Here is a 15,484-nt window from a genome sequence, read left to right as displayed (position 1 = left end):
CAGGGTCCTGAGTGCTTGAATTTAGCAGCCTCACCCAGCCTCACTAGCAGCCACCCCCAACCTGCCTGTAGCCCCATAGAACCATTTCACTGACACGATGAGGGGCTGGAGCATCTCTAATGAGGAGAGACTCGGGGAGCCGGTCTGTTGAGCCAAAGAACACAGAGGACATCTCATTAATGATATAAATATCTCAAAGGCAGGTGCAAAGAGGATGGTGTCAAGATTCTTTTCAGTGGTGAGTAGGCAGGATGAGGAACAATGACCATAAACTGCAACAGAGTGGGCACTGGAGCAGCCTCCTGAGAGAACTGGTCACAGTACCAGCCTAAGAGAGTTCAAAAGTCACTGGATAACACTTTTAGGCACACAGTGTAACTCTTGGAGATGGTGCTGTGCAGGGATGGGGTTGGACTCCATGGTCCTCGGGGGTCCCTTCCAACTCAGCACATTCCGTGGCTCTGTGAACTTCTTTACATTTAGGATGGCAGCAACAGGCTGCCCAGGGAGCCTCCCCCTCTGGAGACGTTCAAAACCCACCTGGACGCCTTCCCGTGTCACCTGCTGTAGGGGACACTGCCCTGGCAGGGGGGTTTCGACTGGATGTCCTCCAGAGAGCCCTTCCAGCCTAACAGCTCTGCGGCTCTGTGAGGTTCTGGACACGGCGCCTCTCCGGAGCACGGCGCGGCCGGGCCCGGCGCAGCGGGGAGGGCGCTCCGCGGGCGGCCGGCAGGGCCCGGGGCGGCGGGCGCGGCGCGGCGCGGCCGCCAAGGCGTTGGGCAGGGCGGCATCTTGCGGCCGCTGCCGGCGCTGCCGCCGCCGCTGCCGCCCCCGCCGGAGGGGCCCGCCCGGCGCCGCCGCGGGCGGCCGGCGGCAGCTCCGGGCCCGGCGGGGGCCGCGGCCCAGGCGCCGGGAGGCGGCGGGCGGGCGTCTGCCGGGAGCGGGGGGCGGGAGCAGGTGGCGCCTTTCCGCCCCGGCGGCGCTCTGCGCTCGGGGGTCTCCCGCCAGCCCCGCTGCCTCAGGCTCCTCCGGGCCGTAATGCGGCACAGAGCGTAGCCCCGGCTGTCAATTAACAGCGACGAGCGAGAGGTGCGAGCACGGCGCGTTCCGGCTGAGGTGCCTGTGCCCAGCTGCGATCTGACCGCCGGCCGCGGCCCCGCTGCTCTGCCCGCCCAGTCACGGAATCACGGAGTCAGGATGGATCAGCTTGGAATGGACCAGATCTGGCCCAAACTCCCTGCTCTCGCAGGGTCTTCCTACAACACATGGCACAGAATTAGATCCAGATGGTTCTGGAATATTTCCAGTGAGGGAGACTCCACAGCCTCTCTGGGAAATCTGTTCCGGTGCTCGGTCACTGCACAGTAAAGAAGTTCTTTCTCACATTCAGGTGGAGCTTCCTGTGCCTCAGTTTCTGCCGATTAGCTCTTGTCCTATTGCTTGTCATCACTGTGAAGAGCCTGGCCCCATGTTCTTGGCCCCCCGCTTTAGATACTTGCAGACATTGACAAAGGAATTCACCCATGTACCCTTCTAGTAAATGCCCATGTAACCACCATATACTGCCATTGGCCCCCTGTCAGATACATATTCTGCTTCTGATAAGCCAATCAAGTGTTACAGAATAATGTGTATTTAAAAGGTAAATAGAGCTGTTTAGCAGCGTGCAAGACACCTCTGGGTCACCATGCAGTGACTGACAAGAAGCAAGGCAGGTGCAAAACAGGGCTCCCAGCAGCAGGACAGAGAGCCAGGCCAGGCAGGAGCATGGAATATCTGCCCCTGCAGAGAGGGACAGCTAGAGAGCAGAGGCAGCCACCCACGCCCGGGATCAGAGCAGATGCGGGAGCTGAAATCCATGCTCTTAAGGAGAAACTGCACGTAACACTTGACAACATCAAATGGTCACGACCCAAGTTTGAAATCTCTTCTGAAGGAACAGCATCTCTGCTAATTCCCACTCTGAGCACACCAGGGCAGTGGTTCAAGGATGACTCGGAGGGAAGGCTGCCATTTCCTGACTCACCATCCCCATTTCCTGCAGCCTGGCCTTTCATGTCTCCGTCCTGTTACCAGCTCCTGAAGTGAACCCTCTTATCGTGTGAAGTGCAATGAAGTCACATTCCCCCCCCCCCCCCAGACTGTGTCTATAGGTACTCTCCCTCCTCCATGTTTTTGTCTGGAAAATTGTTGCTCATACTGTTAATAAGAACATTTTTCTCACTGAGATCCAAGTAAAATTATTCATAAAATGAATCAGGTTTGCCAGTAACTACATGGACTGTGAGACTTAATTAAACTATTTTGTACTTATCAATGCACTGATGCTGTAAAAAAGGCTTCCTATTCGGCTTTATTCATAAGAAGTTGAAAAGTCACCTGGTAGTACTCCTCCTGTCAAAAATACAAGTAGAATGAAGACAGATATTCAGTAAAGAAACCTCCCATTAGCAGTGGATTTGAGATAGGGATGATCCTCCCCGAAGTATTCCTCACTATCTCAGTGATACGGTGCAGTCTTTATCTGCCTACTCTGGAAAAACCACAGAGCAGACCTAAACAAGAACATACATTGAGAGATTTCACTGTGAGAGGTCACAATCTTATGGCTATAATCTCAACCAATTAGTTGTGTCTGTTTTGGTCTGTTCAGGCAAACCTAATTATCAACTTCAAATAGCATTTTGCAAAATGCCAAGCCTAATCTTAAAATATATAAATCACATGGGAAAACTGCACTTAGCCCCTGATCTGCTCTGTTTATTTCTGCAGAGACCTTTTATGCAGCTCTACCCAGCTTCACTCAAGTCTACAAAACTCTAATAAAAAAGGTGACATTCACTGGGGTATGTGCCTCAATCCCAGCAAACTGTGAGCTTGCCTTGAATAGCCTTAATGAGATGTATTCTGAGCCCAGTGAATGAGCAAGAAATGCAACCACACTGATCATACCTGCAGTGCCAGGCAATGGCAGTTCAGAGCCCTCTGTTTTAAAAAGAAAAACAGAAGCACTCTAAGCTTTGCACTAGTCTGGAAAAAATACCTTGGAACAAGGGAAAACAAGGGGAGATAAAAAGTGATTCAGTTTTTATGCCAATATCCTAGTTGTGAAGTAAAGCAAGCAAAATGTCCTAAATTTCTGCAAATAAATGGGGTTTTTTATGCAAAACAGTCAGTAGCGAGGGTGAAGAAATGATGTCCCACAGAAAACAAAAGGAAGGGAAGGGAAGGGAAGGGAAGGGAAGGGAAGGGAAGGGAAGGGAAGGGAAGGGAAGGGAAGGGAAGGGAAGGGAAGGGAAGGGAAGGGAAGGGAAGGGAAGGGAAGGGAAGGGAAGGGAAGGGAAGGGAAGGGAAGGGAAGGGAAGGGAAGGGAAGGGAAGGGAAGGGAAGGGGTAGAAATATAGAGAGAAAATAACAGTGAAATTCTTTGTGGAAAAATGCTGTAATACAACTGCATTGTAACTAATACACAACTAATAGGAAATAAAAAGGTGCTGTATGAGAAAGAGCAAGTCCTCAGAATACTGAAGAGAGAGCCACAAATGAACTATGAACTGATGAGACATTAAAGGCATCTGGCCTGCAGTACAAAAGAATAGTTTTAGCATGCTGGTCCATGCACCTATCTTAGCAATATCCCAAATCCATGACATAGGAAACTTTAGTCACCTCCAATCCTGCACAATAATTTGGACTCTTAGGAAGGAAATGCAGACAGAGGGGCCAAAAGGGCCCTGCAGATTGCCTTGATCTGGCCTCCACCTATGCCAGTAGCTTGCTTTTCAGAGAAAGGGCCTTACCGAACACAGATGGAGCCACAGGTCCTTCCTCTTGAGGTGCTCTGTAAACTCTTCTGGCTTGCAGTGCTGTGGTCACCCAACTGGAGATACCCTTAGTGGTGCTCGCAGCCTTATTTTCCATGCCACACACTGGATGGACCCCATTTTCAACATTTTCTGTGGATCTCTTCTTTATTTTATTTGGCCTTCCATCTCTGTTGCCACCAATATGCAAACAATTTAAGAAGAATTCTTTCTGGCTGAGGGAAGCAATATAACAAAGCAGGGAGTAATAGATACAAAATGAGCTTCTGTGGCTGAGAAGGGTTCCATGTTGGACAGACAAAATAACAGCAGCAAGCAAATACAAAATCAATTAACCCATACAAAAAAATTACCAGGGACTACATGGGAAACAAGTTGCAGAGGTACAAAGCTCAGTCTGTCCTAAGAAAGCCAGAAAGGCTGTTGACAAGTAAGTTTATCATTCTGTGTCCTGCCAACCTCCTATTACAGCATCCAGCAGCCATCGGCCCACCCAAGTCCTACTGTCAAAGGAGCTGTATGTTCTTGCTGACAAATGTAAAGAGTCGTGGAAAAATATGTCCAAACCCCAAAGCCTCACACACAGCACCTTACAGTTTTTAACTGTTACAAAACCACCCTGAGTAATTTCCAAAATCACAGCCAGACCCTAATGAATAACTTTTCATAACAATGTTGTGGATGTTTCTGTTAACATGTTGAGTGTATAATTCTTAATTTTTTCATTTGGAGCTACTCTGTGCTAATAGACATTATGTTCCTTTCAGGAGACAGCAGACAACAATGTGGCTGCACTCAGGGGGCATCTTCAAGAAGGAGGAGGAAATTGTGCTTTTCCAAGAGCAGTTGAGCAACTTTTCGGGGAAAAAGTTTCTGGAGTGAAGAACAAATCTTGACAGAGTGGTGAAACACACAAGGAGTAGGACCCTTCAGCAGAGGAGACATCACAACCAAAGGCCTAAGTTGATGTAAATACTTCTCTCAGGACATTGAGAGGGAATTGTGAAGGCTTCCATTTAGTACAGAAAGCCACTGAAAACTGTGGGCTGAGAAAAAGACCAGAATGTAAGGACACATTGCTTTATAGAGGGAAAGGTAGCAATGGATTAAAATCCTTACATTTCCATTGTCCCCAGGTTTCTTCCTTTAAAAAAATGAATGTTCTGGCTTATCTTCTAATGAAATCATGCTTTTGTTGGCAGAATCTATGCTAAAACTTGAATGATAGAGAAGATTAGCATGATGCCTACACAAGTCAATTTGGGGATGAGGAGAAGTCTCCACAGTACAATGAAAACATTGACATATTGGAGAAAATCCAGCAGCAGGACACCAGACTGGTCAAGGGACTGGAGCACAGGCATATGAGGAGATGCTTAGAGAGGTAACTCCATTCTCCTTGGAGGAGGCTCAGAGAAGACCTGACTGCAGAAACTACCTGTCCTCAGGCTACAGATAAGACAGAGTCAGATTTTCCTGCATGTGCCCAATGATAGGCAGACTTAAGATACAACATGGGAAACACTAATTTATAAGAAAATGTTTTTACCATAAAGATGGTCAAATACTGGAGTAAGGGATGTAGGTTTTCCTTCTTTGAGGGTGTAAAGGGCTTGAATAGCCTGAGATATCCAATCTAGCTGGACTTCCTTGGAGCAGGGTATGAACTAGATGACCCCCAGAGGACTCTTCTAGTGTAAACTCTTCTGTGGTTCTGTGAAACTCAGCTTTCTAAGTTCAAAGAGCTGATGTTTTCAAATGTTCTTCACCTTAAAGACAACATGCAAGAAAGATCCTTGTCAGAGACACAACCTGCCCAGGCTGATTAAAAAATGTCATGTCATTTTTGTGAGCAGTGTTTAAGTTCTATGCTGTGGTAGTCATATGAGAAAAGCAATACTTCTTATTTGTATATCCTGCAAGACACTGCTTTCTTGGGCAGTTGATTCTGTATGTTTTACCTCTATGTCTTGCTCTCAACCCTTAATTTGCACCAACACTAATCTCTATCCCAGTGCTTACCCCTTAAGGATTAAAAAGGTTTCTATAAGTAGTGGCCTGTATAACTGTAGGATAATGAAGCCCCAGATACACATAATTTATTTCCTCCTCCTTTTTTTTTCTCTCAAACTAAATATGTATCCTCATCCAGTGCTTTGACTGTCTTCTAAATTACAAATGATAGTTACAAAAGGGTTAGGCTTTTTAACCTGCATATATGCACATGTTCACATCTATACATATACATACATACCAGAGATATCCAGTTTTGTTTATTTATTTTTTTACATCTCATGCTTTTTCAGAAAGCCATACCTTGTGCATGTGCAATGCAGTGACTCAGCAGTGGTCCCATCCTCTGCTGTGCTGGCCCTGCATGTCTTAGGGAGACTTTCAGGATGCATTCTCAATGAGACAGAGAGAACTTTTACAGGACTACAGTGCCTGCTCCACAGGGGCAGTCCTTACAACCCTCCCTGTTGCATGGGTGGCTTTACTCTGTATACCAGGGACTGCCCTATCACACTAGAAACACTTCAGTGTGGCAAAACTGCCAAAATGTGAGAGGACATGGGAGTCACACAGCTTGCCATGCCTTCTCTTAGTGCTAGCCTTTGGGTTGACTTTGCACCAAAGAAATTATTACTGAGAAGAAGTGAAGTCAGGAGTATGAAGTTCTTCCAGTTCTGCCACAGACTCATTTTCCAGTCCTCAGTAGACTACTTCATATCCCACATCTCAGCTCCAGCAGATAAGAGGGGCAATTATAGCAAAGCCCCAGCAGAAGCTCTGGGACTTCACATGTACAGAGGTCTTTGCAAATGTAAGCTGCACAAAATTACAAATTCCTTTCTGTAACCCTTCAAAATAAAATATGCAGAAGCTGGTAATTCCTCCCCATTTCTCTACTGTCAGGGTGTAGCCTCAGTGGCAGAATGTTGAGTCTATGATCTGTGATCTCTGCCAAACAAAATTCACCAGTTTAATGAGATACTGCAAGTTAGTCAACCATTTCATTGCTTTGGCTCCTCAGAAGTGTCTAGGCATTGATTACAATCGCATAGTGTAAATAATTCTGGTTTGTAACTCCTCATGTGTTTGAACTCTGATGCTGGCATTCTCATGCCGTACCGTGTTAGACATTCAGACAACTGTGCTGATGACATATTTCCTCTTACTTTAATAGGCCTTTCAGGAATGAACAAGCATTCCCTTGTATACTACTACGGTTCCCATCACTTGATGGTCACACTTAATTAAGCACTATTTTAGTAGAGAGCTGGTTACACTTCATTTCATTAAGTGATTTCATAATCACCAGAGGTACACTGACAGCTCTGTTAGCTGAAGCTATGTGAAAAGGGGCAGCAGAGACAACAGTAACATTTTGCAGCACTTCCTCATCAGTGATTTTCCAAGCAGTACTCTTGCAGAGCACAGCTACATTTCCATTAGCATTTAGATTTTTGGCTCAAGGCTATCTGAGCCTTGAGGTATGATATCATATTACCCAGTACCTTTAGCAGTGCTGGTCCCTGAATCCTTAAAGTCATCATTTTTATATGAAGTAGATACAAAGAATTTCTTCATCTGTCTTCCCTCCTTTAGGTTTTTCTGTTCACAGTCAGCAAATAAATGTGATTAAAGGACAAAATCCCATTTGAAAAATGTAAGAAGGAATCCGTTGTGCAACAATGTTGAAAGGTTCTCCACTGTGATAAACCAGGCAGTTTAAAAACACTGGGCAATTAACTCTAAAGTATGAAAGTATCACAAGATAGGAAAAACACAACTAATGTTACATAATGGACATTGCAGGATACCTGTAAAACCATACATTAAAGCTGCACGCTAGAAAAAACTTCTCACTGCAGTTTATGTTCACTCATGAGGATATGTAATGCATAGATGGTTTAGTGTTTCTAATGTGAAGGCAGTTTTCCTAATTGAATTGGGAATTTTGCACGATTGTACTTCAATCCTAGATCTAAAATTCAGTCCACCTGTGCTTTAAGACACATTTCAGTTTAAGAGGGAGAGAAATTATTAGGAAAACATCATCATAATGGAGAGCAAGATGAAAGATATGGATATGTAGTAAAGGCAAAAAATAATGCCAAAGACTTGAATTTTGTTGTGAACCCCTTTGTCACTGAAGTTTGGATTTTAAAAATGGTGAAAATTTGATAGAATGTATCTTATTAAGCGTATTTGCTCTATGTAGCCTTTAGTTCAAAATAAATGGAGAAACTGCAGAACATTTACCAGACAAAAAGAAAAAAGTATCTTGTGCCTAAGAGTCAAATGATATGACTACTTGTTACTGTGATTCCTTAGAGACCTTTTCTATATCAAGACCTTGAGAAAGACATACTAATGAAAAACTTCCTACCAATTTCATGTTTTCACTTTCCTGTATGTATTAAGCTATTATGATTTGTGATACGATGGGTATGTCACTGGAGTCCATAATATAAAGGAGACATTCCTTTCAGTCCTGGGAAGAATTCTCTTTTGTGTGTCTTCACAAACACATATACAATACAAAAAAAAACCAAAACTAAAACTAAAACCAAACTAAACCAACAAAGAAACCTTCATCTAGCAATAAAACTAGATACATAATAATGTATGGAAAAACGCAGCTTGCCATGCCCCACCCAGTTCACAACACAGCTATGAGAAGTTCTATGTAAATTGTGTAAACTTTTGCTTAGAAATCACAGTTATACTAAAAGTGGGGGGGGGGGGGGGGGGAAGGGCAGCCCTGCTATGATTTTTACAACTGGACAGCCCAAAATACTCTTAAATAGTTTATATTCTTATAATATCTTTCCTACATATACTCTTTATAGTATCTATGGTGGATTCACATCATTGTTCCAAATTTAAAGGCAGAGTAAACAATAAGCCAAGCATTTAAGTGACCAGTTCAAAGTTGTGTAACAAGTTACTGTTATTCTGGCTGTCTCAAGCTCTCATACTCTGCAAACTACACCCCAAGTACAATTTGTACTGAGTCATTTAGCCACAGACATGGTAAGCAAAAAAAAATTTCATTACTCAGGTCTTAGAAAGGTGACACTCTGTGTACTCAATAAATCAAGGAAAAGGAAATCAGCAATGGGCTTTGAACCAAAAATGCAACTTCATGGCAAGGTTACTCAGATTTCAGAATCCCAGAACCACACAGAATAAGCTCACTTGGAAGGGACCTGCAAGGATTATTGAGTCCAACTCCCAGCCCTGCAGAGCACCATGTTCCCAAGAGTAGATTTGCTTATCAAGAGAAGAGATTCTCACTGTCTCAAGAGGAAATCACCAGTTTCTAAATAGTTCTGCTATCACAAAAACCCTAATTCCTTCAAGAATAATTTGGCATTTTCCAGGTAGGTGAGGCATGGCTCATTAGTGACAATGATCCTGCTAGTGTTCTAATGAGCAAAAGATTGCAAACTGTAACAGGATTTAAATAAACATCCATGTCCATATCTCCTGGATGGATGATTTGCAGAGCATTTCTCTTCCTGCATATGACACATTTTAAATTACCATTTCAAGTGCCTGTCTCATGTGATTTTGAGCATTTCTGGGCTGCCAGTTATATGCATTGACTGGACTCTTTAGTTTTAAAGTGCTGTGCATTCTCTCTGGTGCTACAAGAACAACATTATTAATAATAAAGACAAATTCCTAAAGGGAAAACTAGAGAACATCCTACAAATCTCTGATTTATAGGATAGTCAGAGCTGCATAATTCAAATACCAGAAATTCACTTTCAGGAATTTTGTCAAGTTTTTATAACCAATAAATTATTACTAGTTTTCCTTGGTATTCACTGTAACACTAAGAGCAGTGATTCCTTCATACATGTTTTGTTTTAATGTCCAAATATGTGGGAATCCCTCTGGTATTTAACATCAAAATCATAGGAGGAAATCTGAAACATTTTCATTTTTAATAGGTAGATAATCAGAGATTGAAGATTTAGTCTTCACTGAAAAGCTTTGCCAACATGAGTGCTGCTGATAGTTATGATATTTTTCAAGAGGCATAGACACAGCATGACAAAAGCATTCTTGACATCTGTCTTTCACATCTTATTTTATGCCTTCCATAAACAGGTGAATTCTCATGTTGTCTCACAAGCATTTAAGTTAATGAATTTTGCAGTCACCAAGCAGCTGAAGGGACACAGCTCTGGGGCTACAATCTCTCAGGTCAAGTTACTACACCTTTTAAACCTGTCTTCTCTGGAAGGAATCAAGTGGAAGAGCCCTGAGAATGTTTTCCTGAAGAAGAACCTGGGCTCCAAAACAAGTGGCAAAGCCTTAGAAGGCATGCATGGCCTTGAATCCATGGGCTGCTCTTGGGCATCAGTGCTCTGTGGTGCCAGCTGGAGCCTGAGCCTCTTCTCCAGCAGGAAAGGCTTCAAATCCTTCCTGCTGATCACCCCAAACACTTGGTTCTGCAGGTTCTACAGGATCCAATAAGAGCAAGGATTGTCTCCCTGCTTCACATCCTCAATTGTACCTAAAACATCAGGAAATACCATAGTAAAAGAACTTTATTTTTTTGTAAACCATAAGGTTCAGTCTAAATAAATTATTATGACTGGAATGTACTTAAATTTCACAATGTGGAAAAGCAAAATTGAGGCCTACTTTCTAAGTCTAAGACTTTTCTGGTCTAAGATTTTACTTGAAAATAGTCAGTGACCCCAATGTTTATTAAGTTTTAAATTTTTTTTTTATTGCTATAATCTTTTGCAGTACATGCTTATAAAAATCAATTCATGTAGAAACATAAGCTGCAAGGAAGAGAAACAATCACATGATGTGAGAAGAAGAGGGCCTACCAGTACTAAACTCTGGTGACTAAAAACTTTGAAGGCTTTAATGGTTTCTTGATAGGAGCAGAGCTCCAGAACATTTTATTGTCAAGAAAGCTGGTCTTTAAAGAGCATGTAGCTGTTCACTAAGACTTTATTTTTCTCATAATTCCACAATATTAGCCCTGTGACTTGGCCAGTTCTGTCATAGAAGGTGTATTGTGCTTCCCAATTGTATGTTTCCCCAGACAGAGGAAGATTGAAACAGAGACACAAGAAAACAACAACAATAAATGCACAGCATAGAAGGTCACATCTTGTCTCCCTCTCTTATTTACAGAACAGACAAGACATTCAAAGACATAAGGAGAAAAACAAATTAAAAATAAAGAGGTTTCCTCTTTCTATACCACATGTCATTTCGCTGTGGAAATCACCACCACAGGAAATCATTACACCCAGGAAACTCACCGGGGATATTTAAGTGGATTTTAAAAACAGAGTTTCCATGAGTAATAATGACAAGGTGTGGAAGGGGATACTAAACTTTGATGCTTCAGGGATCACATCAGTATGAAAGGTAATTGAGTCCCATAGGTTTCCTGTAATAAAAAAGTTGTGTGGCCCAATGGCACAAGCACTGGACTGGGCCTCAGCTTGAGCTGGCTTCTACTTCCAGGTGTGACCTGATCTTGAACTTTGGAAAGCCACGTGTCCTCTCTCCACCTCACTTTCCCCATCTATTAAAAGGAAACACTTCAACTAAACTAGATAATGCATTGTGGGTTTTGCAAATTTTCTCTCCTTCTAGCTATTCTCAAAGCAAGGGATTTAGACCAGATGGATCTCAAATGTAGTCCCATCATTTTTACACATGAATAAACAGGAGCAGGTTTTATATCTTTGTAAAGAAAACCCAACTGAATTAGGCATCTGAGCTGGATTTCTCAGTGTCACCCATCTCAGTTCCAATGACTGGGAATTCACTGAGGCAGAAACTGCATTTATTTTGTTTATCATGTGTTTATTTTAGGCCTTACTCTGTATACCAAACTTATTATTGCTTTTGGGCCCAGTATTTTAGTACAGTATTTAGGAAATAAATGTGGCGATGTTATAGCAGGGATTAAAAGGAAAAAAAAAAAAAAAAAAAGAAAGGAAAAAGAAATATAGTTTTATTTATAAGTTGATGTATAGGCACTGTACTGTAATGGAGTCTAAATCTCAAAAGTGTTGCTTTATATTTGCTTTATAGGACTGTAGGAGCCAAATAATGACATTTAAATGATCTATTCCATTAACATTGTATCATTTTGTCAATCTGGAATGTATTTTAATCAAAAGCCCCCTTGAAATGGTCTCCTTTGTTGTATTTTCTTTTTGGCTCATTTTATCAACATCTGTTATGTTTATACAATATGAATTAAAACTTCGGAATGCTGTTTGTACTCAGCTACTTTTGTTGAGAATGTAAGGTCCCAGGATTGGCAGTGTTTATGTAAATCAGTGCGGCTGACACAGCCATCATAAACAAATGAGAAAATATAACAAACACATTGTTCATGGAGGAAATGTTTGTTTTTAGAGTTGGCTTCAGTCTTACCAGATTGATGAAGAGTGGCTGATACCAGGGATCTGTAGTGCAGCCATTCAGCAGCATGGTTGGGCAGCTTCTCCACCGCTATCTGCAAAAGGCAAGAACTCATTTCTCTTTCCTTCTGTGCAGCACATTAGAACCCAAGGTTCAAAAGATTCCCAGTTTTACTCCTACAAAAAGCCTTCTAGCAGAGCTACACCAGCAGAACTTGTCCACACTTTTCTAATCCTTTTGCCAGTAAGGCTTAAATTAGCAACTGAAATTAGAGCACTCTTTAGTTACAAATTTTTGTTTTCATTTACTGTAACTGTATCTCTATTAAGACAATGTCAGTTGTATTGGCTTAGGGGTGAGGTTTTTCATGCTGTTAAAATTCACATACTAAGTGGTAATTGCATGATCACATAGTGCAGAAAAATGCAGCAAAACTGGTATCAGCCACCAGCTGAGCTTCAGACATTTTCCATAGGAATATCTATTTGTGTACTGGCACCTCATCATACATAACTGCCCTGCTCCTTCTTAACATTATTTTGCCAGCCACATTCCCATGTGCAGACCAAGTTCCAATAATACATGATGACTTTCCTGTTGAGCCTGTATAAATTCCTAAAACTACATTACTAGTCTTGCCTTAGGAACTTAAAATTTTCTTCCACTACGCTTAATTTACTATTCCTAAAAATCCTTTGGTCATCTATCAAGGGGAAGAATGCTACATGCTTTTCAAGTTTGAAAGCTTTTATAAACACTCATCATTCAGAGAGGTGCTATCCCATACTGAATTAAATATTGTAACAATTCTGCTATCCATAAGAATTGAGAAAGAGAAGACTGGAATGGCCTATCTCAGCAAAGAAATTTTTTACCAGCAGTCTTGCTCAACTTCCAGACTCTCAGTGGCATTACAGTTTATGAGATCTGTCCCTGTAAGGTCTGTGGTCATCCTTAAATTTAAGTTGCTCCTGATCAACTTCCTTATCTCGACCACATATGTTACATAATCTCTTCATTCATGGAGTACTCATCCTAAATCACCCAAATTTGCTTATTAAACAATAAAAGAACTGAAAGAAAAGAGGTTACCTTTTTATAGGAGAGCAGATGAGATGGGGAGAAAGACTCATTTGTCTCCAGTAGGGAGATGTGCTTGTTCTCCAGCAGCATGCACAGCCTTAACCCAAAGTTAGAGCAGATGACTACATTCATTATAGCAGGGAAATTTTAAACAACAATTACACAGTGCTTTAGCATCAGAGACATCATAACACAACTACTCTGTGTAGGTTTGGGTTCTTTATATAAGAAGGACATCAAACTATTAGAGTGTATCCAGGGGAGGGCAACCAATATGGTAAAAGGTCTCAAGGACAAGACGTAGGGCAGTGGCTGAGGCTGCTGCTTTTGCTCAGTTTGGAGAAAAAAAGGGTGAGGGGTGCACCCATGGTAGTCTACAACTTCCCCAAGGACAGCAGTGGAGTGGGAGGTGCTGATCTGCTCTCTGGTGACCGGCAGTAGGACACGAGGAAATGGAATGAAGCCGCATCAGGAGAGTTAGGAAAAGATTCTTCCCTGAGAAGGTGGTTGGTCACTGGAACAGGCTCCCAAGGAAAGTGGTCATGGCAGAATTCAAGAGTGTCTGGAAGATGCACTTAGCCATATTGTTCAGTTTTAGGTAGTCCTGTGGGGAACAGGGAATTGTACTTGATAATCCTTCTGGGTCCCTTCCAGCTTGAGATATGCTCTGATTCTAAAGTATTAGTGGGCTGACCACACATTTGACTTTCCTAAACATCCATCAGCAATAGCAGCATCACACAGATGTTTTCTGATTTAGGTTTGGCATATTGCATTAAAAAACATCACCTATCTTACATGTTCTTCTTGACCTCTCCTTGACCTTGTCCTTGGCAAGAACACCTCGTGAACTGTCTAGTTTGCACCCAACAAGACAACACCTGAAATAAGCAAATAAAATTATTTAGATACAAGTAGGTAGACTGTTGTTGCTTCCCTCATCCTTCTTAAGTATCATTTACATTAAAACAAGATCTGCCATAAGATTATGTCCTCTTTTAAATCATCAGTGAAACCTTTGCTCACAGTACTCCATTCTAGAGTTCATTAAGACATCTAATATTATTGCTGACTTAGTAATGTTAAAATGGATATTTTTATAAATTATTATATAATTTCAGAGTTTTACCTTTCTGCATTAAACAGATAAAGCCTTGATAAGCAATATACTTTAAATTGTCATTTTTATCTTAGTATTTGTTTGCTACACACACACACACATACACACACTCCATTCATACCATCCACTTCTCAACTTTTAACATGTTTTGATAACAGACATCTTGGGGACCACCACAAATCTTTTTGGTTTGTAGCATACTTAACATCATGCTAGCCCTATTCTGTGATTGCAGCTAGGAGCTAGGAATCAATACAGTGGTACAAAGTTGTGCAACACACTGCTGAATTTGTTGCTTGATTAACTCAGAGGAGAGCAGACTAATCTTCATTAGGGCATCAGAAAAAATATAAACATACCAAGTAGCTTTTGTGACTGGAGCACCAAGTATAAGCTGGGAATTTTTCAGCTGCATATTTCTGTGTCCAAAAATATTGTTTTATTCAAAACAAAATATGTTATAGGGATTTACTAGTTTTAACATAAATGTCTCCTAGGAAGGATTAGTCTGTTTCAAGGTGTTATTAGCACTCCAGAGCAGAGGACTTACAGTGAGGTTCTTCAGTACTTTTAGTGATTCTGTGACTCTATGATTCTAAGAAAACATGCCTGCCTGATCCAAAAGATTCTAGGGACTGGATATGGATGAACTAGATCCAAGTTCTTTATTATGAAATACCATTTAAAGCAGGATACTCTGTGGGAATCTACCTCTGCATTTTTGTACAGATCTGGAACACATATTTGAAGAAAATTTTTCTACCACCTCCACCTTCCACAGGTTAACATTGGAGAGTAGACTCCTTTCTTCTGAATGGTCAGTTGTTACACTATGTAGTCTTGAAACCTGCATTTTTTCAATGGCTTTGTTCTCTCATCTAAGGTTCTCAAAGGGATTTTTATAAATAAATATGGCTGTGTGAGTTTAACTTGTGGAAAAACATCAGTTCTGAAGGAAATTAGTGACACAGCCAGAAATTAGTGACACAGCCAGGAATTCTAGGAGTCTGTCGCCTGCTCCCACTTTTGAAGC

At 41.8% G+C, this 15,484-nt stretch overlaps 1 pseudogene across 1 annotated transcript in view; it reads right to left on the bottom strand.

Annotated features, from left to right (window-relative positions):
• Positions 1–345: 345 nt before the first annotated feature.
• Positions 346–15,484, bottom strand: part of LOC306799028 — an 83,477-nt pseudogene continuing 68,338 nt past the window's right edge. The window contains exons 11-12 of the transcript in view: positions 13,341–13,428; positions 346–1,062 (exon numbers count right to left, since the gene is read on the bottom strand). The product of the transcript in view is annotated as an uncharacterized misc_RNA (transcript). The remainder of the gene's footprint in view (positions 1,063–13,340; positions 13,429–15,484) is intronic.

The sequence above is a fragment of the Erithacus rubecula genome (assembly GCF_903797595.1).
Source record: "Erithacus rubecula genome assembly, chromosome: 3".
Lineage (NCBI taxonomy): Eukaryota > Metazoa > Chordata > Aves > Passeriformes > Muscicapidae > Erithacus > Erithacus rubecula.
This window is presented reverse-complemented; position numbering and strand designations above follow the sequence as displayed.